The sequence below is a fragment of the Physella acuta genome, unplaced genomic scaffold, assembly GCF_028476545.2.
Source record: "Physella acuta isolate Inbredline_101_S28 unplaced genomic scaffold, ASM2847654v3 ptg000677l, whole genome shotgun sequence".
In the NCBI taxonomy this organism is placed as follows: domain Eukaryota; kingdom Metazoa; phylum Mollusca; class Gastropoda; family Physidae; genus Physella; species Physella acuta.
In genome coordinates this window covers 852,552-871,125 of record NW_026732196.1, presented here as the reverse complement: position 1 = coordinate 871,125, position 18,574 = coordinate 852,552, and the positions used below count along the sequence as shown (strand labels likewise).

Genomic DNA, 18,574 nt, shown 5'->3' with positions numbered 1-18,574 from the left:
AAGAAAACTTGCAACAGCGACAGCTGCCCGCGGGAGTGCCGGAACACGGAGGGGAGTTTCTCGTGCGAGTGTCGCGAGGGGTTCTACAAGGCGAGTGATAAATGTTTGGACGTTGACGAATGTCAAGGTCGTCATAACTGCTCCCAGAAATGTGAAAACACACCCGGCAGCTACAGGTGCGCGTGCGAGGAAGGGTTTAAACTACAAGGCGATTCTCAGAGTGAGTGTGTTGACATCAACGAGTGCCTGATGGCGAATACGTGTGAGCACAACTGCACGAACACGATTGGCTCGTTTAACTGTAGCTGTCGAGACGGTTACTCGCTGGGTCCTAACGGGAAAAGTTGCCATGACGTCAACGAGTGCCGTGAGGGTCCCAGCATCTGTGACGTCATGTGCCCAGACAGTGAGCACTGTTTTAGGACCTGCGTTAACACACCGGGCGGCTACACGTGCGAATGTGCACCTGGATTCCACGAGATTGACGGCGAGTGTGTGGACGTTGATGAGTGCTATGTTAATCCCACCTGCTCACAGAGGTGTGAAAACACACCTGGCCGTTTCAGGTGCACGTGCGACGATGGGTTTCAAATTTCGCTATCAGACAACACGCAGTGTGACGACATCAACGAATGTCTAGATGACCACCACTACTGTGACCACGACTGCACCAACACCAACGGCTCCTACTACTGCACGTGTCGTACCGGCTACCACCTCAACACCACCGACAACAAAACTTGCAACGACATCAACGAATGTGACAACACAACTCTCTGTCAACACCGCTGTCACAACACGCCTGGATCTTACTTCTGCGCATGCCCAGACGGGTTCCAGACTTCCTCTGATGGTTCGACCTGCGTCCGACGAGCCTCGTCCAGCTTCTGTCCATGTCAATGTTATCTCTTAAAGAAAAACATGGCGGCCATCTTGCAGAATATTAACACACTCGTCGAGTCGATTATAGATAAAAACTTGCTCGATATTCACAACCTGTCGTCCTACATCAGCAAGAGGGTTTCCGCAGAAGATTCGAGAAAGTCTGCACAAGGGGTGGGTTACTCCGGTGCCGTGTTGATGACCTTCACACTTGGACTCATCATCGTCCCAGACCTACTCGCACTGCTAAACTGGGCTTTGGTCAAAGTTAACCTACTCAAAACGAATCAAACAGAGAGACAGTCTTGATATGGGTAAAATGACACTTAAGAAAATAATTATTGTATTTTCCGGCGTATAAGACAACGTTTTAACCCACGAATGTCTTATAAGCCGGAGGTCGGAATGTACACCGGGGGTCGGAATATACACCAGGGGTCGGAATGTACACCAGGTACTGTCACTAAACGGCGAGTAAATCCCATTTCTATGTTTAACAGGAAAATATGGTTTGAATCGTAACATTAATCGGGAAAAGGTATGTTAATCACATCATAGCACACACGTAGATTAAAAAACCACAGACATCAAGTTAACAGTTTCCACTAAAAATAAATTCATAGAAACCGTTCTCAAAATTTCTATTTTTAGCTTTAACCGTTTATATTTCGTCTTAGTTTTAACACCATTAAATCACCTTGTTATTAAATACAGAGTTGATTGTTGGCTTTTCAATTATCGCTGGTTAAATTAACATTTAAACCACCATAGGAATAAGATGAAAAAAAAGTTGGTTAATCATAAAACATATCGACATCCCAATCAAACATTGCAGAAAATTACTAGAAAAGCATTTAAAATGTTTTAAATCATTTGCGATTTGTTTAAATATAATATGTAATACATATAAACAGTTTTTCAAACAAAATTTTGTTTTTTTACTCATTGGATATTTGTACTACAGTAGTTATTTATCATTTACTACTTTGTTAACATAAATACGTGCTTTTTTTGTTTATTCCTTGAAATGAAGTTGTAGTATTTTGTATGAAAATGGATTTTTTTTTGAAAACCAAACTTTTTCTTTGTGTTAAAATTATTCACATTTTTATTAATGTATTTTGCGATTTAAAAAATGATTTTGAAAATTTAATAAGAAATATTGTAATAAGGTTTAATCCAACGAATGGCTCAGCGTTAATCCGATGTTTTTGTGAGTGCTGAACGTCAAGCTTAATGGCTCAACTAAGCTCAGGTTTGTAAGAACACCAAACAAGGACTACTCTAGGGAACTGTTATTGTATGTTAGAAGCAACAGAAGGGTATTATAGAGCGAGACTTATGATCTTTGTTAGAAACGTCACATCTGGTATTGGGTGCCTATAGCAGAACCACTGAACAAATATACATGTTGTGATGTTGTATACAGTGTACATAAGCAGAACTATGGTGTGTTAATAAGTCATACAAACGTAGACATCACGTGATTCTATATTTAGCTATAGTTATAAAGGCTATGGTTGAACAAATGTATTGCAGTTCATTAGGTAAAACACATGTAGTATAGTACTACCAGTAAACACATGTATTACAGTACTACCAGTAAACACATGTGTTACAATAGATACGCTATTGAAAACAATTAAAAATAAATCACCAGTAAAAAATAACAAAAAGCACCATCAGCTGTAGTTAAAATGTATTACTGTGTAGCGTTTGTATTGCTTTTGGTGTCTGCAGTTTTTTTACACGCTTTGGTATGAACCAACATAATTCGACTCAATTAAATAAGCAATCTTAAAATGTTTTATGTTGATGATTTTTTAAATTAGTGGCTCCACTTCACAGCTCAGTGATTGGCAAACTAATGAATCATGCTGTGATATAATGAAGTGATTAGTTTGTTGAAATAATTGAAAGAAGGTGTGCGGTTGCCACAGTCTGAGCAGACGACAGGCAGTGACACTGTGGTGTTGTGTATAGTTCAGTCTTCAAAGTGATCATTTATTGCTATTTTGCCCCAAGTGTGTTAAATAGAAACTAGTATTACTTGACGAATAACTCGTCTTAAAAAAATATACGTATGAATAGCTTGCTCGAGAGTGCTAAAAATAGACATATGCGTGGTTTTGAAGATTCTGGCTGGGATAAATTAAAGATTGGAAGTTGAAGTAACATGTGAATAATGGATACTTCAGCTAGTCATAAACCTGAATGACATCGTGCCTTTGTGGTTACACGACTGACGCCTGATTTGGTGAGTAACAACAAAATACAACACGGGACATCAAACAGATTAGTACTCGTATAAACCCCGTGGTCTAATCCTCGCATGTTTGCGGTCAGACATTTTTTTCTCATTCTAAATATAACCAAAGGAGGGGGGGGGGGAGTCAGTAAATTTTGTCATTTTAAATATAAACAAACGGGGTTCAATAAAGTTTATCACTTTATATTTATTTGTATTTTAATGACTGTCCACTGTATTCTAATGTCCGATTTACGCAAATGACTGTCTATTCTGAAGTCCAACGTATTTTAATAACTGTCCGTTGTATTCTAACGACTGTCCGTTGTATTCTAACGACTGTCCGTTGTATTCTAACGACTGTCCGTTGTGTTCTAACGACTGTCCACTGTATTCTAACGACTGTCCGTTGTATTCTAACGACTGTCCGTTATATTCTAACGACTGTCCGTTGTATTCTAACGACTGTCCGCTGTATTCTAACGACTGTCCGTTGTATTCTAACGACTGTCCGTTGTGTTCTAACGACTGTCCACTGTATTCTAACGACTGTCCGTTGTATTTTAACGACTGTCCGATATATTCAAATGACTGTCCGATGTATTCAAATGACCGACCATTGTATCCTAATGTTTACTCAAATGACTGTATTCTGAAGTCCAACGTATTTTAATAACTCTCCGATATATTCCAATGTCTGTTTGTTGTATGACGCTATTTCTAGAATAATTCTCTTAATTTCATGGCTCCAAGGTCACTGACCTTAAAAACAAATGGTTTCCCTCGCCATTAAGCTAGGGGCAGAAACATAAAAGGTTAAAGGAAACCCGAATCAAATGAACAAATGATGTTACAATATTGGGCATTTCAGCGCATTTTGATCTACACTGATTGCAGAAGAATAATTATTGTTTTAAGTGTGTGGAAGGAGGGGGGGGGGGGGTTCATTAAATGGGCGTGAACTGCTTTAATGGCACGTGATACACAAGAGTCACGCTGCGGAGTGGGGCGATAATTATGTTCACGTGACGTGGTCGACATGTTGTGGCTACGTCACTAGACATCACGCGGTTACGTCATTAAAGCATCTAGTGGCAACGTCGTTAACATTTAGAAACACGGTCCATCAGATGGTTTGAAAGCAGATTTTAGTTCAGCGTTTTATTTAAGGCGTTTTAAACTGCAGGCAAGTAACTGAATGTTTGTTTAGGATTTGGGTTATGTCAAACTATTGGCAAGTAACTGAATAATTGTTAGGATTAGGGTTAGGGTTATTTTAAACTGCAGGCAAGTAAATGAATGCTTGTTACGTTTAAACTTTTAATTTCGGGTAATTCTAAGAATCAGATATTGTAAAACTTTATATAATGTGAATACTTTAATTATAATAAAAAAGGCATCGCTTTGCATTTTACAAGCAGTACATAAATTTATGTTAGAGCCGTCTAGACTCGAACTCGGTACGCTAAGATGAGGTCCTAACATAGTTACTGCTATCTATGGGTAATGGTAAATTAAGACCCACTCTTAGATTACAGGCAAATGGAATGATAAAAAATGATACTTTCTAAAAATATATTTTAGCTGCTTGTGGTTTTAAACTTGATTATCTTTTATTTTCAAGAAAATGTTTTCGTGTTATTCAACCACTTGGATTCGCTTCGTCGTCGTCATTTGGCTTTGGGGTGAGTATCACATTTTTAGGGTGTGTATCACATTTTTGGGGTGAGTATCACATTTTTGGGGTGAGTATCACATTTTTGGGGTGAGTATCACATTTTTGGGGTGAGTACCACATTTTTGGGGTGAGTATCACATTTCACGTTCCTTATATGTAACCCATCAATTAATTTCTTGCTAATGAAAGCTTAAACAAAAACATAATTACACCCCAGTTGATGACGGCGCTGGTCAGATTAGTTAATGTACATAAAAACATACTTCAAAGTATACCTAACATTGGCAACAGCGAATAAAATGTTATTATACTGATGATGATTATACTCGTGATTAAATAATTCACGCGTTTTCTGTCACGTAACTTCATTAATTTTTAATGAATTCAAACATAAAGCATAGCGGTTTCACTAACCTGAAACCACACATCCCACTGATTTGTCTAATATATGTTTTAAAAACTATTTGTGTAAACATTTACAAAATATCATATTCAAATTAAACGAGATAAAAAAACAGTTTTTAAATATGCTAAAATTACAAAACTAAACATTATTTTCTTTCCTTTGATGAAATTGTAAAAGTGTTCGATTTTTTTTTACTGACACGGGTGTTTTTGTTGTAGACAGTCAGAAATTATAGATACAGAGAGCAAGGGCATACATTGTTTTTTGCCAGTAGACAGCTGAAACTTCTCTCCTAATAGACCACAAACCTACACACAAACAAACAAACAGACATTGATTTAAGAACAAAAAATGATACCGACCCATTAGATCTACCATTGTTCACAATAAGCAATGTTGTATTTTAAAGCAATTAACACTGATACCACGCAAATTAAAATCAAATTATATACTTTTACACAGGTAGCTGTTTTACAGAGAGTCAGTCTTTTAATCGCAACGGCACACGTTTTCAGTTTGTTAACAAAGACCGAACATTCTCAGAGGCCAAACGCGCATGCGCGTCCTCAAACGGAACCCTCGCCTTCTTCGCTACCAACGCCCAGTACAGAAAGGTGACAGATGAGCTAAACGTCACACTACGAGCAGCCGAGTCAGAGATCTGGATACAAATCAAGGTGGTTTCATTGAAAAATGGAACGTTTTCTTGGGAGGATGAACTATTTGACGCTGCTGTTTGGGGTAGTGATAACCCTAACGGTGTATGCGATAAGTCAGGTAACAATGTTGATGCTTGCTGTGTCATCATGCGTTGGTCAAATCACGTGTACATGGGTGTAAGGGACAGATCCTGCGGGGAAAAATATTATTTTATGTGTGAGTATAAATCTGGTGATAATTTGATCAGCCATACAGCTAGCACCACAGCCAGTTATCTAGCCAACAGCACAAGTAGCTATCTAGCCAACAGCACAGCTAGCTATCTAGCCAACAGCACAGCTAGCTATCTAGCCAACAGCACAGCTAGCTGTCTAGCCAACAGCACAGCTAGTAATCTAGCCAACAGCACAACAGGTTATCTAGCCAACAGCACATCTAGTAATCTAGCCAACAACACAACCAACCGAACATCAGGAACACAGCCCGATACAAAAACCAGTCCTACCCTAATCGGTCAAGCGTGTCTTCACGCTCTCAGCGCCTGTGACCACGACTGCACCAACACCAACGGCTCCTACTACTGCACGTGTCGTACCGGCTACCACCTCAACACCACCGACAACAAAACTTGCCACGACATCAACGAATGTGACAACACAACTCTCTGTCAACACCGCTGTCACAACACGCCCGGATCTTACTTCTGCGCATGCCCAGACGGGTTCCAGACTTCCTCTGACGGTCACTCATGTGTCCAGAAGTCCTCGGTCAACATGTGTCCCTGCAGGTGTGGGACTAAGACCCTGACCTTGACCTTGACCGAGACGCTAAAGAACGTCGAGGGGATAAAGAAAAATCTCAGACTAAAGACCCGGAACTTGTCTTCCTACACCAGGCTCAAGACATGCGCAGTGGATACACGACCATCCGCCATCAGCTTTGGCTTTATAGGAGCGGCGACTCTAGTGATGGTGGCGGGGGCGGTCATTGTCCCTGATATCTACAACCTGAGCCGTTTTCTTCTTGAGAAGTTAAGAAAACCAATTGTTCCGGCACAGGCGTAGGAGTGCAACATAATGGCTTCATGACCTAATATAAAATGGCTTCATGACCTAATATAAAATGGCTTCATGACCTAATATAAAATGGCTTCATGACCTAATATAAAATGGCTTCATGACCTAATATAAAATGGCTTCATGACCTAATATAAAATGGCTTCATGACTTAATATAAAATGGCTTCATGACCTAATATAAAATGGCTTCATGACTTAATATAAAATGGCTTCATGACTTAATATAAAATGGCTTCTTGGCTTAATATAAAATGGCTTTATGACTTAATATAAAATGGCTTCATGACTTAATATAAAATGGCTTCATGACTTAATATAAAATGGCTTTAGGACTTAATATAAAATGGCTTCACGACTTAATATAAAACGGCTTCTTGGCTTAATATAAAATGGCTTCATGACTTAATATAAAATGGCTTCATGACTTAATCTAAAATGGCTTCATGACTTAATATAAAACGGCTTCATGACTTAATATAAAATGGCTTCTTGACTTAATATAAAATGGCTTCATGACTTAATATAAAATGGCTTCATGACTTAATATAAAATGGCTTCATGACTTAATATAAAATGGCTTCATGACTTAATATAAAATGGCTTCATGACTTAATATAAAATGGCTTCATGACTTAATATAAAATGGCTTTATGACTTAATATAAAATGGCTTCATGACTTAATATAAAATGGCTTTAGGACTTAATATAAAATGGCTTCACGACTTAATATAAAACGGCTTCTTGGCTTAATATAAAATGGCTTCATGACTTAATATAAAATGGCTTCATGACTTAATATAAAATGGCTTTATGACTTAATATAAAATGGCTTCATGACTTAATATAAAATGGCTTCTTGACTTAATATAAAATTAACAATTGTAATACTCATATTTTTTGAATTGGAATTGATTGAAATTAGACTCTGGGCTAGCCAAACAATAATATCTGACCGTACACGGATCTCGTTGGTTTATAAGCACTGTCCAGAACATTGGCTTTGGTTGTTAAGTTTGTTTACTTTAAACACATTCGTCTTTGAGCGCTAAATTGTGTATTGAGAAGCTAACCATGATGCAATGCGAGTATTAAATGAAGGTCATTGTCCTAAATTGTCAGTTGAGGAGTCCTTTGTTAATTGAAGGTCACTGTTCTAAAGGTCATTGTGGAATCGTTGGTTAACTGAAGGCCATTGTTGAATCGTTTGTTAACTGAAGGTCACTGTTTTAAAAGGTCCCGGGTAACGTTTATATCGAAAGAAAAGTATCAGCTGGTCCATGTTCTACGTCATACCCACCCCACTGTACCACATACGTCACGTAACACACTCCACGCTACACATACCCCACCCCCATCAAACGCCACACTACACATGCCCCACCCTCACCAAAACCCTAGACTAAACCCCCCAAAACAGCAGACATTTCTTACCCCGACATTGTACTACAGGGCCCAGATTCCCATTGAACTGAATCTTCAACCAAAACAAAACATGACACAATATAAAAACATTGGTCCCATAGATCAATCAAGGATCTATACTACATTTGTTTATTCTGATTCAATAAACAACGGTAATCAGCTGAAATAAAAAAAATGAGACTTTTAAAATGTAAACAATGACTCAATATAAAGTTGACAAAGAAATAAAACTTTGTTCTGAAGCTGATTAATGAATACGCGCCTTTTAAATCTAACAGTGACGGTATTAAAAACACCAGCAATGGTTCAGCTTTAAAAAAAATGACACTACCAAAATATTCACGATGAACAAAATAAAAGATTGTTAAATAAATAAAACATTCGCGTGTGCCTTTGTAAATCTGACAGTGGTGACCGAAACCCCAACAAACTAGTCGTATTGATCGTTGAATGCAGTAGTGGTTCGTATGTTCGAGTACCGTCTCATGTAACAACTCGTCGTTTGATGCAATAATCATTAAAACATAATGTTTCTGGCCAGTGTTGAAAAATTAAACAGATTAATTAATCGATCGAGGCCATGAACATTCTTATTGTGAGCGCTATCGTTCGGATCTCGAAACATTCCTTTTGTGAGCCCCGACGTTCGGATCTCGAAACATAATTTTTGTGAGCGATAACGGATTTAGAAACATAACTTGTATGAGCCCTAAATTTCGGATCTCGAAACAGTGGACGTGTTTATAATCTCCTCCATTAGGCTCTAACAGTAGAGGTCCCTAGTGTTGTGGTTCAACAAACCAATAAAACCAATAATACAAAACTGACAATGTCAATTTAAATCTACCGACACACCAAGATTACACACATTTAGATTTATATAAAGCAAGGAAAACTGGCTTTCTTAGGAAAACTGGCTTTCTAAGGAAAACTGGCTGCCTTAGGAAAACTGGCTGCCTTAGGAAAACTGGCTGCCTTAGGAAAACACAAGGCTATACCTCGTTACTAATAATGGCGGTATAATGAAAACAAAAACCCAATACATTTGTAGTTAAGAAACTCATTTTGTTAAAAAAATTTTTTTTTTACAACAAAAATAGTTTTAATCAAACCATCTAAAGCAGAATTTTAAAAAAACGGGAGTGATCCCCCGTAAATGGTAAATGTTCTCGTTTATTCTTATATAACAGTTGGGGGGAAGGTAGCGGAAATAGACATTAATACAAGTCTAAGATTTTATAGTTATATATGAAAATTCGTCTTACTAACTGAAACAATACTCAAGTTAACTAGTTGCCACGAAAATACAGTACGATAGCACTTCCGGTAATCAGAAATCTGTCAAAATTTGACAGAAACATGCTATAAAATGTAATACTTATGTAAGACATTTCGTCCACCTAAATTTAAGTTATAGGCTATTCAGAAACAGGAAGTTGAGCAAGAACCACTTCCGGTTATTGGAAATCGTAAACAAAAATTAATACAATACTGGAAATTTGATATAATACCTATAGAACTTGTAAGTTTATCGTTCTTTCTCGCGTTAATTCGTGTCTGGTTAGCCAGGGAGAGATAAAAGTTTTCGAACTAAATCAATGGTTGTGAACGGGGTTTCCCATTGATAACAAAAAAACATGGCGGCTATTTGTTAGTAGGTCCCGCTTCAAGATTTCAAAATCATCAAACGTTCCAGAAATGCAACAACTGTAAAAACTTTCAACGCTGTTTTGTTCATATGGATGGGAACAAACACATGTGTATGCATTTTTGAATATAAAAGTTTTGTGGCGGTAAGTATATTGATTTTATTTCTTTTGTTGATAGTTTGTCCAAGTCTAGGGGACATTACTCTGACTCTACTCAGTCTTTGCTACGAGACTTAAGATTCCCAGACCTAGAGGTCTAGACCTAGACTAGATCTAGATCTAGATTCTACCTACTAAGATCTACATTGCTTTAATCTAGTTCTAAGAGTATAAGTTCATGAATTAGAATATATTAGATCTAGATTCTAGATCTAGTATTTTAGTGATCTAGATCTAGATAAAATATTAAAAATATTAAGAAAAGGATGACGGTAAAAACTAAAACAACAGGAAAATGAGGATGACTTCCAGTCTCACTCAGCCTACGACTTACTTAATACTTATTAAGTTATTAATCGAATCTAGATTCTAGATCTAGATATTAGATCTAGATATCTAGAACTTAGACAACAATGTTAATAGATCTAGATCTAGCTAGATTACTGAACTAGACTCTAGTACTGATTACTCAGTGATTAGGCCTACTGTTTAATATTTTAGAAGTAGGCCTATTATATATTAGTTATTAATTAGAAGTAGCTTGTAGATAGATGGCTAGATAGATACTTTAGATAGTATTACTAGATTAGATCTAGATCGAGATAGTAGAATAGATCTAGATCTAGATTCTAGTTGCAGATGGTAGTATGGTAGGCCCTAGATCTAGATCTAAAATCTAGATCTAGAGAATCTAGTAGATCTAGATAGATTCTAGATCTAGACTCTAGATTAGATCTAGTTTAGGTAAAACCTACCCTAGTTATTAGTTAAGTTTAGTAAGAGCTAGATCTAGTAATGCCTAGTAAGGCTAACCTGTTTTTAATTTTAAATTAATTTTTTTTATATCTAGAATCTAGACTAGATCTACTCTAGCTATTTACTAGATCTAGATCAGTAGCCAGTAGAGTGATTACAGTAGTAGTAGAGTGTAGTGTAGAGTACTGTAGACTATTGTAGAGTGTAGGTACTAATAACTAGACTGAAACTAAATTAGACTAGAATCTAGGTCTAGATCTAGATACATTTAGGGCTTACAGACTTATCAGACTACAGTGTTGCAATGAGTAGATCTAGTAATATATAGATTAAATTTAGTTTGAAATTGTTACAGTAGTGCTACTACTTTTCTAAGTAGTAAGTAGTGTAGACTACTAGAAGAGCAAGATGATAGATCTCCATCAAGCTACAATAGAGTTTAGTTAGTAGTTAGTTAGTCATAGTAATAGTACCAAAAGCAGTGTTAGTAGCACAGTAAAAAAAAAGTATTACTAGGCCATCTATTATTGTATTAGGCCCTTTTATTTTTAGCAAGTTAAAGTTTGGTTAAGTACTAGTCTTCTAGCAAGTTGCCTAGTAGTAAACTTATAAACTAGATCATGTGTATTAGTACTATTAGACTTGTAGGCTAGTCTTGTTAGTCTAGACCAGGGACTATAAAATCTACAATTGATAACTTTCGGCCTTTTAGTATAAGCCTAATTATTAATGAATTACAGGGTACAAAAATTAATGAATTGGTCAGAGTCAGTATGGTTACAGTTAGCTGTTAATAGAATTAAGTTTTAGATCTATTGACTACAATTTTTAGTTACAAGTAATGAAAATGAAACTAATAGTTTTGTAATAGTTAAGATATGGTTAACTGTAAACCAGATATTTTAGTTTTTAAGACAAGCTAAGTAGATAGAAAACTGAACCTTTACAATAAATTAAACCTTTTATAAATATATATATATATATATATATATATATATATATATATATATATATATATATATATATATATATATATATATATATATATATATATATATTAATATCTCATATTAGTTAAATAATTATTTTAATATAATATATGGATAAACTTAATAATTTATTATATTTAAATTCCCTAGGTACTTGGCAAGCAATTTTCTCACACTTTACTGTGGCTATTGGTGCTGATCTTGAACTAAAGGTGAGCTGAATTTTTTTTTTTATAATAAGCCATTTTTCAGCTTAAGCCCAAGTTTGAAATCGATTCAGTGTTCTAATTCTTAAAGAATATGTTGCTACTAAGATTATATACTGTAAGTATTAATATGTATGGCTTGATAGTGGGACTGTCAGACAGTAGCTTTCACATTTCTATCCTAAAAGATAAGAGTTCAGATCCCTGGTTTTAGTCCTGGTATGATGTCCTAAGTCTCATGAGTACCAGCTCTCATGAGTACCTGGCTCAAGATAAGGAAATTAAAGGTGGCTGGGTATATACCTCTGAACACTCTAATTTTACATGCAAATGTCACAGAAACAGGTGAATTTTAATTCAACTGCTATATTGGCTGTCTGTTTTAATCAATGATTAATTTTTTCATATTACAGAAAGTTGTTAAAAATATTATTTATTTAATTTCTAGGTAAATGGAACAGCATGGATGTGGATTTTTAGACACAAGGAAGCTGAATTTAACTTTTAATGAAGAATTTAAATGATGATTGTCCATGAAAAGAAATATTAATCATATACATTGTAATGCTGTATTGATGCATCTTCTGTTTTAAGTAATTAAAAAACCATCCATTTATGAAATTATTTTCATTTTTTTTTTCAATTTTAAAACTGTAGTTCTGTTTTGTTATTTGAAAACAATGATGAAAGTATACTGAACTGCCATTGAGATATTAATATAAATGCTATTGTTTATAGTTTAATTCTTTCAGAAGCAACTATATTGACATCAAAACTGAATCTTTATTGTACACTAAGTATAAAAGCTTACCCGCAAACCAGTCCATGTCAACAATTTATTGACATTCAAACATTAAATTTTTTTAAAGGTGATTTTTCTTAAATAAAACAGACTACTTTCATATGGGATAAGAAACATTTAATTTTGAAATTGATTGGTTTATTAAATTTTAATGGAGCTGAAACTAAAACACTGGGTACAAATTTATTATTACTTTGTTTCTCAGAAAATTGCTAATTTTGAACATAAGAACTGTGGGAAGTAGGCAATGATGTTAAAATATCTCTTGAAACTTGAAGAAATTGTGGAAGGTTTAGAGATAGAAAACATTTCAGAAGATGATGTTTGAAATAATGGTAAAATATCTTTAGCAATTGTCTCTGAATAAATATTTTCATTAGACAAATCACATTTAGATATAGAAGAATAAGGTATGTCTTCAGATTTTCTTATCAGCGAAGATCCTAGGTGATTCTCTTTGTTACCATCGGTCAAACGACAAGCCAATTCTGGAAAATTCATTGGGTTTTTTGCCTGGGCAGCTAAATATATTTAAATTAAGTTCATGCAAGGCTTTAGAAACATCAATTGGATAAAACTCTATAATTTCATTAACTTTTTATTAATATCAGCTCCAAAGGAATAATATAAACAAGTTACACATCATCAATAAATCAAATTTGCAGATATTTCCATTTCACCAAACTTTCTCTAAGTCATAATATATATTTTAAATTCATGGCATTTTGTTAGGCTAGATATGTTGACTTTTATTTACCACAATAATCTGATTATATAAATTAGGATTACCCAGCTATCATACATTCTTCTTTTTACTGCCCTCCTTTATGAGGGGGAGGTAAAAATCATCATAAAATGTGTGATGCAATTTACAGATGAACCCTCTCTCTCTCTACCCCTCCCCCTATATATATATATATATGTATATCTACATAATCTCTAAAATCATGTTGGTACCTCTACCTGTTTGAATGTTAGGCCCCTTTCCTTCAACTGTTTCTGTGTGGATCTTCTCCATGGGGGTCATCTATAAATGACGTCACGCATTTTTTTGACGATTTTTACCTCCCCCCCCCTCCCCCTACACATCGTCACAAAAAGCCAGACCCCCACCCCCTAAAATGACGTCACACAGTACTAGATTCTAGATCTAAATTACTACAGTTGCCTACACTCTAGATTTAGTTCTTAAGTTCTACAACAAGACTACACTAAACTTCACTAGATCTAGAATAATCTAGATTCTATATATAAATTGATATTGAACATATTCTAGTCTACCTGTCTTAAAGTAAATAGCCTATTTAGTAATTTAGTAATTAATTCCACTCAACTACACTGTAAAATAAAAGAAACTAGATCTAGAATCTAGATCTCTAGACTACTCTTGAGTCTATAAATTAAAAATAAATCCTGTATGTCGTATGTTACTGTCTAAGTCGGAATTTTCAAGAGGGTTTTTTTTTAAGTCATAGATCTAGATATAGAATTCTAGATCTAGAAATCTAGACTCTAGATCTAGGCTATATATATTTATTAATTAAATTAGGCTTGATTTCAGATTTACGATTGAAATCTTTTAGGCCTATAAATATCATATTTTATATAGATTATAGATGTATTATTATTATACAGGTTGTATTCTAGATCTATCTAGATCTATATAAAATATAATATATTTGTGTGTGTGTGTTATTTTAAACTTAATTTACTTAAAACAACTTATTGTCGGAGTTTTTTTATTCCAAAAACGAAAGTAGATTTCATAACTTAAAAAAAATAAATAAAAAATATTCACATTTGGTTTGAAAAAAACAAAAAAACGCCAGCTGGCAACTACCGGAGCGAGAACTTGGTAAGCTACTTTAACAACTTACAAGCCCAATACCTGAGGTTTCGTCAGCATAACTGAAACGGTACTTAAGTTCACAGACAGACACACAGACTTCCTCTTTACTTCGTATACGAGAGGGTAAAAACTGCTTGAGTCAAACAACCATAACTCAGCTACCTTCGTATACGACAGGGTAAAAACTGCTTGGGTCAAACAACCATAACTCAGCTACCTTCGTATACGACAGGGTAAAAACTGCTTGGGTCAAACAACCATAACTCAGCTACCTTCGTATACGAGAGGGTGAAAACTGCTTGAGTCAAACAACCATAACTCAGCTACCAATTCTTGACACCCAACTATCGCATTTTATTTTAGCTACCACTAAAACATGTTTTTATTTTTAAATAAAAAACAAACAAAACAAATCAAAACAAACTCTTAACATATTTTGAAAACTTGTTTTTCGAATTGAAATTTTTTTTTTGAAAAAATAATTCCAAAAACACCAAGGTGATTCCCCCCCCCCCCCCCCACCCCCTGTGTAAAACAAGAGCTAAGGCTGTACAAGTAGAATCGATCGGACTCTGACATGATAAAAATGTTGCATGTTTTGTACGCTTAACATGAACCAATGCTCTCAACATAGGTGGAACACGTACAAGTATTAAAATTAATTTACGTGACTTAGCATCAAGTGATTGCTCAAGGAATATATTAAACCCAAGGCAATACGATAAAACAGATCCCCGTGTATATACAAGACTGTTCAACTAAAAGACGAGGGGAAATAACCAGAGAATTCTTTAAAATAACACTCAAGTGATGAGTGGTACAAGCTAAGGGAAGTAACTTGGTTATTATTTAATCGTTTCACAGTTACGTTACATGGGCAGGGTTTTGGACGTTTTAAGTCAATAACAGGTTGTCCGTAAATTTCCATGACGTCACGCTCTGGCGGTTTGGCGTTTCGTGGCGAGTGGGAGGGGGAGGCTTTGACGGTGTGAAATTACATTTTTCACACGGTTGCATTAAAAAAAAAACATTTTTAAAAATTGAATTTTAACATTTTAATGTAATAAACTTTATAAGACATTTTATTAGACACCATTTTGTTAAACATTTGGACAGATAACATTTTGTTGTTTTTTCGAAAGACACCAATTTGATAGATAACATCTTGCTAGACGACATTTTGCCTGAGATTGTTCTAGTACACTAAATGCTTAAGAGGCAAGTGTTGTTTAGCTTTAAATAATTGAGGGCAATCCAAAACTTCGAGTTAGGTCGCGGTTCACCATGGAGTAATTACTTGTTGATGGCTAATTAATAATCGAATGTTCATTAACGCACGGTCATGTGACTAGAGAAATTCCACATTTTTTTGTTTGCTGGTGTTTCACGCCCCATATCCAACATTAGGGTCAAGTCAAGTACATACAACATCCACAGGGTCAAGTCAAGTACATCCATCAGCAGGGTCAAGTCAAGTACATCCAACATTAGGGTCAAGTCAAGTACATCCATCAGCAGGGTCAAGTCAAGTACATCCAACATTAGGGTCAAGTCAAGTACATCCATCAGCAGGGTCAAGTCAAGTACATCCAACATTAGGGTCAAGTACATCCAACATCAGGGTCAAGTCAAGTACATCCATCAGCAGGGTCAAGTCAAGTACATCCAACATTAGGGTCAAGTCAAGTACATCCATCAGCAGGGTCAAGTCAAGTACATCCAACATTAGGGTCAAGTACATCCAACATCAGGGTCCAGTCAAGTACATCCAACATTAGGGTCAAGTCAAGTACATCCATCAGCAGGGTCAAGTCAAGTACATCCAACATTAGGGTCAAATCAAGTACATCCATCAGCAGGGTCAAGTCAAGTACATCCAACATCAGGGTCAAGTCAAGTACATCCAACATTAGGGTCAAGTCAAGTACATCCATCAGCAGGGTCAAGTCAAGTACATCCATCAGCAGGGTCAAGTCAAGTACATCCAACATTAGGGTCAAGTCAAGTACATCCATCAGCAGGGTCAAGTCAAGTACATCCAACATTAGGGTCAAGTCAAGTACTTCCAACATTAGGGTCAAGTCAACTACATACAACATCCACAGGTACATCCCACATAAGGGTAAAGTTAACATCCAACACTTCAACTAAAAACACAGAAACTTAACTTTAAACTATACTACAGATCGCGTGAATTAAATTATCGATAACCTAAACTGGACCTAAACTTAAGTCAACTTAAAGTTTAGTCAACATAAAGTTTGGTCAGCCTAAATAAAGTTGAGTACACTTTAGTGTCGTAAATCTTAAGTTAAACATAACCTATCCTCGTTTAACTGTGTCCATAAAAAAATCAGATCAACCCGGCAAACAGGTGAACAAAAACACGATATGCCCGTGAAATCACGATGATTAATTATGTAGAAACAATTATCATTCTTGATTACAGACATATTCATCACACAAGCCAACAACACGTTTAAACGAATCAAGCCTGTAGTGAAGCTACAATTACGGTAGTCAGCACCAAGTGTGGTCTACAGTTTCCTGCAGAGATACGCTGATTGGTGCATGAGGACGATAACAACAGCGACAGCTAGATGGGATACAGGGTGGGATATAAGGACGGCGCCGCTATAGAAACAAGTTTTGTGATGCTCCACACAGGTATAGTTGGAGATGGCAGGGAGAATGTTGGCTACAATAAGAGTAGTCATTGTCGTGGTGGCCTTTTTATGTAAGTAAGGTGTAGTCTATATATGTATATCATGTATGTGTGTGTAGCAGTATGTCTGTAAATCTTACTCACGTGTTTGATACAGTACACCGATATGTCTGTTACTCTACAGTAACTGTCCTTTACATGGTACTGTTGCGACAACCCAGCGCCACAGAGGTCCCGTGTGCTGTTACATGCCTTAGTTCAGTAACGTTATATGAGGTGACTAATGTTAGCCAAGATAAATTGATATTAGAAATGTTTTTTTTATCTTGTAACAGTTGTCTCCAAGGCAGAAGACTACGCAATCTCCATTTTCTTCAAATCGGACAACACTTTCGAGATTCTTAGAACAAACAGAAGATTTAGCCGGAATTGCACAGTATTATTAAATGGATCCTATGGGAAGGGTAATAGTTTAGCCCTGGCAGTCTGTAGTGAACCTGAACCCAATGAGATAAAAATGAGAGTTTGGTACGAACTTTTAAAACCAAACGAAGAATGCCATCCACAAAGAAATGATGATTTCAGTTTATCTATCAGTCATTTAGGAGAGCAGGATAGAAATTGTTCAGATTTGATTAACATTGATGAATTACACTGTAAAAATGGTATGATATGGTCAGTGTTCTCTAATTGCACAGGCGATAACAGTTGCCACAAACACTGTTTTTATTTAAGCAAGTTGTTTGAAAACAAAGATGTAGGTAGCGGACAGTGTAAGTGTAACGCATCTATGTTGAACTGTACAAGGTGTGAGTGTGAACAAAAAAACAATCTCAATTGTAACTGTCAGGGCTACACCAGCAACCAAGATATCGACGAATGTCAGGAAGAACCATCTTGGTGTGACCACAACTGCACCAACACCAACGGATCGTTTTACTGCTGGTGCCGGGCTGGTTATCTTCTAGACACATCTGACAACAAAACTTGTCACGACATCAACGAATGTGACAACTCAAGTCTTTGTGAACACAACTGCACCAACACGAACGGATCGTTTTACTGCACATGTCGTACCGGCTACCACCTCAACACCATCGACAACAAAACTTGTCACGACATCA

At 36.0% G+C, this 18,574-nt stretch overlaps 1 protein-coding gene and 1 long non-coding RNA gene across 2 annotated transcripts in view; one reads left to right on the top strand and one right to left on the bottom strand.

The window, feature by feature from the left end:
* LOC131949199 (multiple PDZ domain protein) overlaps positions 1-18,574 on the bottom strand; it is a 335,233-nt gene that overhangs the window by 69,858 nt on the left and 246,801 nt on the right. The window lies entirely within an intron of this gene.
* On the top strand, positions 9,994-12,763 carry LOC131949175 (uncharacterized). The gene is made up of 3 exons (XR_009388128.1): positions 9,994-10,168; positions 12,079-12,140; positions 12,583-12,763. It is a non-coding gene; the product is annotated as an uncharacterized LOC131949175 (long non-coding RNA).